This window comes from Lepus europaeus, chromosome 23, assembly GCF_033115175.1.
Source record: "Lepus europaeus isolate LE1 chromosome 23, mLepTim1.pri, whole genome shotgun sequence".
NCBI lineage: Eukaryota > Metazoa > Chordata > Mammalia > Lagomorpha > Leporidae > Lepus > Lepus europaeus.
In genome coordinates this window covers 25,571,442-25,582,152 of record NC_084849.1, presented here as the reverse complement: position 1 = coordinate 25,582,152, position 10,711 = coordinate 25,571,442, and the positions used below count along the sequence as shown (strand labels likewise).

The 10,711-nt window shown below is 51.5% G+C and overlaps 1 pseudogene; it reads right to left on the bottom strand.

Annotated features, from left to right (window-relative positions):
* Positions 1-2,444: 2,444 nt before the first annotated feature.
* LOC133752044 (immunoglobulin lambda constant 3-like) lies at positions 2,445-10,277 on the bottom strand (annotated as a pseudogene).
* Between the last annotated feature and the right edge of the window lie 434 nt (positions 10,278-10,711).

Genomic DNA, 10,711 nt, shown 5'->3' with positions numbered 1-10,711 from the left:
TCATCGAGAATGGTGATGCTGGATCTTTCTAAGTGAAATAAGGCAGTCAAAGGAGGACCAGTCCTCTGTGATTCTACTTAGACACACAGGTGATGTTCCAGCTGCCAATCTTGTGAAAACAGAAGAGGGATCTTGCTCTGAGCTGGGGATGGACATGGAGATTTGGTGTTCAACAGAAATAGAATTTCAGATACACAGGAAATGAGCATCCTAAATATCTGCTCCTGAGCTTATATCTTTCATTGATTATGTTGTCTAGATAGTGGATGTCGTGTTACCTTTTTGTCCCACACACACAAAAAAAAGGTCAGACCGTTCCTTGCCAGAGAATGATGAAAGTCGATAATTGCAGGAGTACTACATTCAAATATCAAACTGTATGTTCAGGTGATTTCGAAGACAAAAAATTCAAATTATTTAAGAATTAAGAAATTAATAAATGTCTCATTAAATTTGTCATTTTCTTTCTCTTTTTTTGGACATGCAGAGTTAGACAGTGAGAGAGACAGAGAGAAAGGTCTTCCTTTTTTCTTTGGTTCACCCCCTATGGCCAGCACACTGCTACTGGTATTTTGCAAATCCAAAGCCAGGAGCCAGGTGCTTCCTCCCTGTCTCCCTTGAGGGTGCAGGGCCCAAAGACTTGGGCCATCTTCCACTGCACTCCTGGGTCACAGCAGAGATCTGACTGGAAGAGGAGCAACTGGGAAAGAATCCGGTGCCCCAACCGGGTCTAGAACCTGGGGTATTGGCTCTGCAGGTGGAGGACTAGCCTAGTGATCCATGACACCAGAAAATTTGTCATTTTCAATAAGTAATTATAAGCACACAAGATAAGATTTCTATGGTTATTGCCATTTGTACATGACTATACACACAAAAATGTACTAATGCTTTTCCGACCTGCAGGAAGGTGCTCACTCCTTCACGCTGCATGCATAAGAGAAGTCCTGACACTCTAGACAGTTCCTGGAAACAGAAGGTGCTCAGCACAGGTGCATTGTAGGGAGGGGCCATGTAGCCTAGTGTCCACATTGGAATACCTGAGTTCCATTCCCAGCTCCAGCTGCTGCCTCCAGCTTCCTGCTGATGCAGACCCTAGGAGGCAGTGGTGATGGCTGAGTAATTGTTTGCTGCCACCCACATGGGAGACCTGCTCCCAGGTCTCAGCATCAGTCCAGTCCCTGTCACTGTGGACATTCAGGAGAGAAACCAAGAGATGGGAGTTCTGTCTAGCTGTGTCTCTGTCTGCATCTCTCCAATAAATACTTTTTTTTTCTAAGAGAAACATTGTGGTACCTCCTGCTCCCACTTCTGGGTTGTTTCCCTACTTGACTAAATGGCAACTCTGCCCATCTCCCCCAGAAGTTTCTGGAAAAGCCCAGGGCTTTCTGAGGGCCCCAGTAGGAAATTTTCCACAACAAATCCTTGCAGTATGAGCAGTGCTCTCAGGAGGAAGCTGTAGCGATTGAGAGTGGTTATGGCAGGAAAGGCTCAAGCATGGCCATGGGTCCCGCTCAGCCTGATCCCACAGAGGCTCTGATGTGCCACTGGGACCACGTGACATGTTCTTGAGCCTGGGGGGTGTCTCAGGTTTCTCTTCCCCATCAGTCTCAGGTTGGCTATGGGGGAGATCCTGACCTAGTTCTCTGAAGGTTCCTCCAGCTCCTTCCCTAGCTGGTGGCTGAGTCTCCTGTGGAGTTCCTGTTGCCTGGCCAGACCCCTCAGGTGCCTGCCTCCTGGCAGTCCCTTTGGGAAACAGTTTCTTTCCTGGGTTTCTCTGTTCCTCCTTTGCCTCTGAAGCTGCCATGGAGTGAGGACTCAAGGCAGCCACTGAATTTCAAAGCCCATGAATCCAGTAGCTCTGAAGCATTGTGTGCCCTGTGAGCTGTCCAGATCACCAGGGGTGATGGGGAATGGAGGCAGGCAGGCAGGAGCTGAGCAGGGAAGAGGAGGAGGGTACTTTCCAGGGGGCAGGGGCCAGGGGCAGAGGAGGTCCAGGCTGAGGAAAGAAGGCATGGGGTGGGAGGACACAGAGGTCAGTCAAGGATGTCTCCACCCAAGAGGGAGGCAAGGAGCAGGGGGCCCTCTCCTGGGAGGAGGAAAGGGAGAAAGGAGAGGTCAGAGGCCTTGATGTCAGTGATCAAACTTCTTCCTGGGGTGTTTCCTGTGTGATGTCCTCAGAAGACCCCGAGTCTCACCCCTTGGGCTGCCTCCTCACTGAGTGTGGGGAACCTCCCCCAACCAGAGAACTCCAGGAAGGTTGCAGATTAAATAAGAGACTAGAAAAAATGAGAGCAAGTAGGATGTCTGGTTGACAATGAGGATGTTTATTGAGAGTTTATTGGATGCAGGGTTGGGGTGGGCTGGGATATCAGGGAAGGGGTGGAAGGCGAAGCCTGGGGTCCTGCAGCTTCCAGACCCCATGGGTGGGTGAGAGTTGGTCCCTAAGGACAGCATGTAGGGGCCACGCTCTTCTCCGTGGTTTTTCCCTCACGAGTGACCCGGCAAGTGAAGCGGCTATGCGATGTCCACTGTCCATGTGACAGGCTGAGGAAGTTCTGGCCATGTACTTGTTGCTCTGTTTGGAGGGCTGGGTGGTGTCCATACCCTGGGTGATGGTGGCTCCATCTGCCTTCCAGGCCACCATCACTGTGCCTGGGTAGGAGTCACTGATCAGACACACCAGGGTGGCCTTGTTGGCCTTGAGCTCCTCTGAGGAGGGTGGAAACAGAGTGACCAAGGGGGCGACCACAGGCTGACCTGCAGGGACAGAGAGATGTGAAATAGCGGATGGGTCTGGGTGTTGGGGAGTTCTCTCACAATGCAACCTTCTGTCCCCATCCTCCCCTGCCCCCCGCCAGGGACCATGCTCCTTTCTCTTCCTCTCCTGCCCATCAGCTGCCTGGGGAACAAACAGTCCTGCCCCCTCCCAAAGCCCTTCCAAGTCTCTCCCAGTTGAGTTGACCCTGCTCATCCCCTCTGCGGCCTCAGCTTCCACTTCATCACAGGGCAGCCTTGCTCCTCTCCAATCCCCAGAGGCTGAGATTGGAATCTGGCCCTGACCTGCTGAACCCCAGCCCAAGCCAAGGCCTCCACTTCATTCTTTCAGTGCCTGGAGACTCCTCTGAACAAAGGGCCCACCCTCCCAGCAGCACAGTCGGGGCTGTGTGGGGACGGCCCCCGCCTGTGCACGGCATGTGAGGGAGGGTCCTGAAGCCTCCTGCCCCCTCAGGCTCTGTCCCAGTGAGGCCCCTCTCCCCCCTGGCCCTCCCTAGTGGCTCACTTTTTCCTTGGCTCCTGGGAATGCTCCCCAAACCAGGGCGGAGTGACCCCCATGGCTGCCCCAGCAGCCTCTCATTCCACCCGGCAGCCAGAGCTTCTCTGAACTGCCCTCTGCTCCCCCTCCTGGGCCACTGGGTCTACTGTGCCCTTCAGGGAAGGCAGGAGGCCAGGCCATGGTCAGGGGAGACATGGATCCCAGGGGCTCCAGATCTGCTCCTTTGTGACTAGTCCTGGGCTCTGGTCACCTCACCCAGTCTGTCCTGTCCCTCAGTGTCCCTGTGTCTTCATGGCCCAGCAGAGCTCAGATAGCACAGCCTGGCATGAGTCAGAGCCCTCTCCACCCTCTGCTGGCCCTCCCTCAGAGGAATCCTGTGCCTCTGGATGCTGGGGTCACAGCCCCGGCCATGCCCCGGGGCCTCCTGGGTGCTTCTCCCAGCCTAGTTGGACCTCAGGCCCTCAACTCAGACCCTAGAGACTCAGGAGCTGTCTCCAATGCCTGCTAGAACCTCTGATCAGAACCAGTATCTGCCCCTTCTCAGGGACCTGCCTTAGAAGAGGGAAGGAGCCCCTGTGCCTGAGCAACCCCCAGCCCAGGTGCCCAGACTTGGCCATGTCCAAGTGTTGGGATAGGAAGGCTCCTGCTGCTGGGATCCTTTCTGTGAGCTGTCTTGAGACCACCTACCTCTCCCAGAACCCACGGTGAAAGGCAAGGACCCTAAAGCCAGGACGGGCAGAAGGGCAAAGCCCGAGGGAGATAAAACAGACTTCGCACAGACTGCAGGAGGTGGGATGGCAGGGAGAGGCTTGGAGAGCCACTTACCTGTGACTGAGAGCTGGGTCCCACTGCCAAAGATATACCACCGTGACTGAGACTCAGACCAAAACCCGTGGAGCCAGCACCTGGGGCCTGCCTCTTGGGGGCCGGGCTGGAGCGGCAACCTGCGGGGCGTTAGAGGCACAGACTCATCAGGCAGGGCTGCATTCTCGGCACAGTGCAGGTGGTTGGCCAGCCGCCCCCCTCCCCAGAGTTCTGGCACCCTGTCCAAGGCAGCCTTGGAGTGACCTCAGTGTGTCCTCCCTGCAAACTGTTGATTGTGCTGCTGTGCACAGCAGGAGGTCAGCAAATCACAGTGATGCATCCCTCTCAGGTGACCAAGGGATGTGGTCTTATTTTAGGGTCTGTAAGTTTTCTCATATCCCTAGACCTAAGGACACGGGGCCATGTCTGACTTAAAACATTATGGAGACACCCCTGCTTTGGTGTCTGCTCATGGAGACGCAGATCTGCCCCCCTCATCCATGAAGCCTTCTCAGACCATACTTTGCAGCTGTTGATTGCTCTGTGCCCAGGACGTCCATCCATTTGTCCAGCATCTGTGTACTCACGCAGCCACCCTTCATCCATTTGTCCATGCATCTGCTTAAACGTCTACATGTGTAGTCATCTGTCCTTCCATCCACCTGTCATCTGTACATCCATGCTGCCTGCACCAGGCACCGTCTTTTCACCCTGGGGACAGGGCAATGGCCCGCGGCTCTCATCCCTGTTTCTTTCTTTTTTTTTTTTTTTTTGACAGGCAGAGTGGACAATGAGAGAGAGAGACAGAGAGAAAGGTCTTCCTTTGCCATTGGTTCACCCTCCAATGGCTGCCGCGGCTGGCGTGCTGTGGCCCGCACACTGCGCTGATCCGAAGGCAAGAGCCAGGTGCTTCTCCTGGTCTCCCATGGGGTGCAGGGCCCAAGGACTTGGGCCATCCTCCACCGCACTCCCTGGCCACAGCAGAGAGCTGGCCTGGAAGAGGGGCAACCGGGACAGAATCCGGTGCCCCGACTGGGACTAGAACCCAGTGTGCCGGCACCGCAAGGCGGAGGATTAGCCTATTGAGCTGTGGTGCCGGCCCTGTTTCTTTCTGAAATATCTCAGCTCAAGGTCAAGAAATTCCTCATCAGGGTCAAGTCTAAGGTTCCTCTCCAGTTCTCTCCAGGATGCGACACACGGTCTGCCCTTTTTCTAGTGCTTCTCTTCCCCTTGGTATCTGAGACTACCCACTCTTCTCCCTGGCTTCCCGTTCTCTCAAGCCCCTGCCCCCTGGGTCCCAGACTACCACCCTGGGTCCTCCTCTGCCATCTTGTCATGCTGTGGACCCCCACTCTGCCTGTATGGTGAGATCTAGTCTCTCCCAGCTGCAGACACTCTCCTCAGCTCCTCCTAAATTGCCTACCACCCATCTCCACCTGGAAAGCGGCAAACGCTCTCAGAGGAACTTGGCCACCTGCCCCACCCAGGTCTTTGTCTTCCTCTGGTTATAGGGCACTCACTTTGGGGGGATCCTGGGGTCACCTTAGACTGAGTCACCTCACCTCCAGGATGAAGTGGTTTCTGTGTCCTGAGATGGTTGCATCTGAGCATTCCTCACTAAGGTAAAACAGGCACAGAATCATTAAAAAACAACAAACTTGCCTTCTGTTATCCCAAAACCACAAGAAGCCTGGGGCATTACCTTTGCTGTTTCACACAGGAATACAGCATTGAGTTACTGTCGGGGACATCAGATTAGTTGTGTTCCAGCTTAGACGATGGGCCAGTGAGAGGTGGTTGGTTTTGTAATGAAAATGGAAGGCTTTTCTGGGGCTGTTAAGAAAAACCTTTAAACTTATAAGAATATAACATAAAGTTAAGCACTATAGAAGTATATTTTTAAAGGGCAATACATATTTATCTCTCCATCTCTCTCGTATTATATAATACTATTTCTACTTTTTAATTATAGTAAAATATACAGAGCATAAAATGTAGCATTTTGCCCATTTTCTTAAAGTGCAGGTCAGTGGCATTTAGGTACATTCACACTGTTGCGCAACTGTTACCACCATCTGCCTCCAGAATTTTCCATCTTCCCAAACAGGAAGTCTGCATCCATTAAACAATAACTTCCCATTCCTCTTCCTCTGGCACTGGTACCTCTGCGTTATTTTATGCCTCCATAACTTGTCTACTCAGGGAACTCAAGTAAGTACAGTCATACAGTGTTTGTCTTTGTGTGTGTGGCTCATTTCTTTTAGCATAGTGTCTTCAAGTTTCATCCATATTATAGATTTTTGACATTTTTAATATCTATTCATGAAATTGTTTATTAAGTGAATAACACAAGTTACAACCTATTTGAAAATAATACAAAATCAATTTCTCAAAGGCACAGAAACAGACCTTCCTTCCGTTCATTGGTTCACTCCCCAAGACACGGCCACTGTTGTAGTCCAGATTCATGATCTAAAGAACAGAAAGGTGTTCAATGCACCACGCACAGCACCTCAGAGGCCCCTCCCTCCCTCCCTCCCTCTCTCTCACACACACATGCACACACGCACACACATTCTTATCAATTCTGCCTGCCCTCCCCCAGCTGTATTAAAGTAGGATCCAATCTCAAGTAACATGCATTTACAGTATACAAGGCCATGTTCTGATACATGCAGACATTGTGGAGTGATTAAATCAAGGAAGCCACATATCCATCACGTCCCAGAAACCTTGGGCCTCATTGACGTCTCCATGCTGTGCAGTAGCTCTTGCAAACTCATCATCACGGATTTCATCCAGGGGCCAGTAGGGGAGTCACCACTGGGAGCACAGGCCAGGCCCCTTCACCCTCTTCCTAGGCTGTGAGCCCCTGGGCCCTGGGCCCCTGTACTTTGGTATCGGGTGGGTGGCAGGCAGTAAGGAGGGGGCCAGGAGTGACCCCACAGGCCATATGGAAATCTCCAAGCTCCCTGTCTTCCCTTGGAGGTGAGGTTGGAAGTGCTGCCAGTTCTGCTCACCCCCCAGGACCATGGTTGGTGGTGCAAGACAATGGATGTAAAAGTGGGCTTTTTGTCAGCAAGTTTTCCTAAGTTTCTTTCTCAATTGTGATCAAACATAGGTAACAAAATTTCCATCCTGACCATTTTGTTAATGATTTATTTATTTACAATTCAGAGTTACACAGAGAGAAGGAGAGGCAGAGAGAGAGAGAGATGTTTTCCATCTTCTGGTTTACACCCCAAATGACTCTGAGGGCTGGAACTGGGACAATCCAAAGCCAAGAGTCTGGAGCTTCTTCCAGGTCTCCCACATGGATGCAGGGGTCCAAGGACCTGGTCAATCTTCTACTGCCTTCCCAGACCACAGCAGAGACCTGAATTGGAAGTGGAGCAGCCAGGACTTGAACCTGTGCCCATATGGGATGCCGGCACTGCAGGTGGTGGCTTTACCCACTACACCATAGCCCTGGCCCCCACTGACCATTTTTAAAAAATATTTATTTATTTGAGAGGCAAAGAGAGAGAGAGCGAGAGCGAGAGAGAGAGAGAAACTAAGGTTTCCTACCTGCTGGTTCACTCTGCCAATGGTCGCAACAGCCAGAACTGAGCTGATCCAAAACCAGGAGCTTCTCCCAGGTCTCCCATGTGGGTGCAGGTTCCCAACACTTGGTCCATCTTCTGCTTTTCCAGGCCATAGCAGAGAGCAGAATCGAAAGTGGAGCAGCTGGGACTTGAACTGGCACCCATATGGGATGCCAGCACTGCAGGCGGAGGCTTAGCCCACACCACCACAGCACCAACCCCATCTTGACCATTTTTAAGCCTGCACTTCAATGGCACCAAGTCCCCCGACATCACTGGGCAACCACCACCCCCACCGACCTCCAGAACTTTTCCTCCTGTGAAACTGAAATTCTGGACCCACTTAACACCAGCTCCCTGTTCCCCTGGCCACCGTTACCCCCTCTGTCACCTTTATGAAGCTGGTGGCTCAAACCCCTCGTACAAATGGAAGCATGCACGGTTTGTCCATTGAAAGTGCTGTGTGTATATCACAGACGGGAGCCACCCGTGATAATTTTAACCAGCTGGTATGTGGCTGGTATAGCTTAGGAGAAACCATTAGCCACCAGCAAATGAATGGATCTCCAGTGACACCTCAAGTGCCACTCTGCACATTTGCATTGCAGCTCGGAGAAGGTTGTGAAGTGAGCTCAGGCTGGTTGCAACCAGAAAAGTAGGTCCCTGGTAGCAAGGGATGCTTCGTGGGATGTGGCTCCAGTTGTCTAAATACAGAGGGGCTGGGATGTGGGTTTGTTACTGGCTGTTGGGTTGTGTGTTGGTTGGTTGGCTCTTGATTTTGACGGGGCACTCCTCTCCTGTCTGCTGGTTCACTCCCTGCATGCCCACAACAGCTGGGGCTGGGCCAGGGCCAAAGCAGGGAAGCAGGAAACTTAATCCAGGTCTCCCAAATGGGTGGAAGGCACCCAATTTTCTTTTTTTACATACATAAGATTTATTTATTTGACTTGAAAGTCACAGTTACACAGAGAGAGGAGGAGAGGTAGAGAGAGAGAGAGAGAGAGAGAGTCAGTCTTTCATCCACTGATTCACAATCCAGATGGCCACAATGGCCAGAGCTGTGCTGATCTGAAGCCAGGAGCCAGGAGCTTCTTCCAGGTCTCCCAAGCAGGTGCAGGGGCCCAAGGACTTGGAACATCTACTGATTTCCCAGGCCACAGCAGCGAGTTGGATTGGAAGTGGAGCAGCCAACTCTCAAACTGTTGCCCATATGGGATGCTGGCACAGCAGGCATCGGCTTTACCACAGTGCCTCAGCACCAGCCGCCCCCCCCCAATTTTCTTTAAAATTTTCTTTTATTTGAAAAGGAGAGAGAGAGAGAGAGAGAAAGTGAGATTTTTTTTCCACCTGCTGCTTCACTCCCCAAATAGCTGCAACAGCCAGGACTGGGCCAGGTCAAAGCCAGGAACTAGGAACTCCATCTGGACAGGTCTCCAACAGGGTGGCAGGGGCCCAAGCACTCGGGCCATCTTCTGCTGCTTTTCCAGGTGCATTAGCAGGAAGCTGGATAGGAAGTAAAGCAGCCGGGACTCGATCCAGGGCTCACATGAGATGTCAGTGTCACAGGTAGGTGGATGCTTAACCCCCTGTGCCATAACAATGACCCCAGCACCCAATGTCTTTAGCCATCTTCACTGGCAGGAAGCTGAAATCAGGAGCCAGACAGAGCCAGGTGTTGAATCCAGGTTTTCCAATGGGGGAGGCAGGTGTCTGCCCCACTAACTAAACCCCTGGGAATATTCCAGAGGAAAATATTTTGTAGAACACTGTCCTGGTGCCTTTCTCTGAAGGGAGGAAGGAACCTCCACTGTGATATGGCCTTGACTAAACAAGTTCAGAGTTGGTGAATTCAAGGGGCTTCCATAGCCTAGACAGCTCATGGCAAGAGCCTCAGGTGATTGCTGACGTCATAAATAAGAGTGCCAATTGTTAAATCAACAATGAAAGTCACTGGGTACATGCTCCCCATGTAGGATCTCTGTCCTTAATGTGTTTTACTATGAAACTTAAAGACAACACTACTAGTCGAACAATACCCTATACCTTGTATGGTTGTGTGAGTGCAGCCTGTTGAAATCTTTGCTTAGTATATTCTAAGTTGATCTTCTGTATATGAAGGTAATTGAAAATGAAACTCAATGAAGGGTGGGATGTAAGAGGGAGTGGGAGTGGGGAGGACCGTGGGAGGGAGGGAGGTTGGGGGGGGGAAGCCACAATAATACGAAAGTTGAACTTTGTAAATTCACATTTATTAAATAAAAAAAGAGGAAATGGCAAAAAAAAAAACCCACTCTCCTGGGACATGCTGGCTCAGTTACCCTTAAGAGTCCAAACTGGTTGCAGATCCACTCTTGTATGAGCAAAATGTTCACGGGAAAATGCAACTAAAAGGTAAGTTTATTGTGGCACACACACAAAATCACTCAAGTCTAAGAAGTTTTTCCTATAAAGCTTTATTCATGAATTTTGTGAGGCTCCCTTGGGTGAATGGGTTTCAGGGTGGTTTATTTGTTGTTCTTTTTGGCACCAGAATAAACTTACCTTTGAATTTCACTTTCCAAGGACTTTCTGAAGTGCCCTTGTACTTTACCGTTGACTGATCCGGAGTGCATCCTTGAGACCCCCACCACTTGAGGTTCTGTCTGTCCCCATCCACTCAGGCCAATGCTGTCCAAAGGCTCATCCGTCTCTTGGAAGCTCTCCCCAGCTCCCCCCCCCCACGAATGAGTTCTGTGCATCCCACATGTCCCCAGTGGGGCAGGCCATCCCAGATATCCCCTGGCTCATGTCCAGCTGTGACCACTGGATTCTGTAACAAACTCCCTGTTAACCACATGTGGGTCCTGAGGACCACAAGGAAAGTCAGAACCTGTGGGCTGATGGGACTGTGCTTGGATCCCTGTGTCCCACAAACCCTGACTGACGGCCAGGCAGTGCATCCTGGAGGGTTTGCGGTCATCAGCGAGACGGGCTAGGTGCTGATTAGTAACAGTGTGTGGGTGCCCTCAGAGACATCCTATAGGGCATGGAGAGAGCTTCCAGGAGG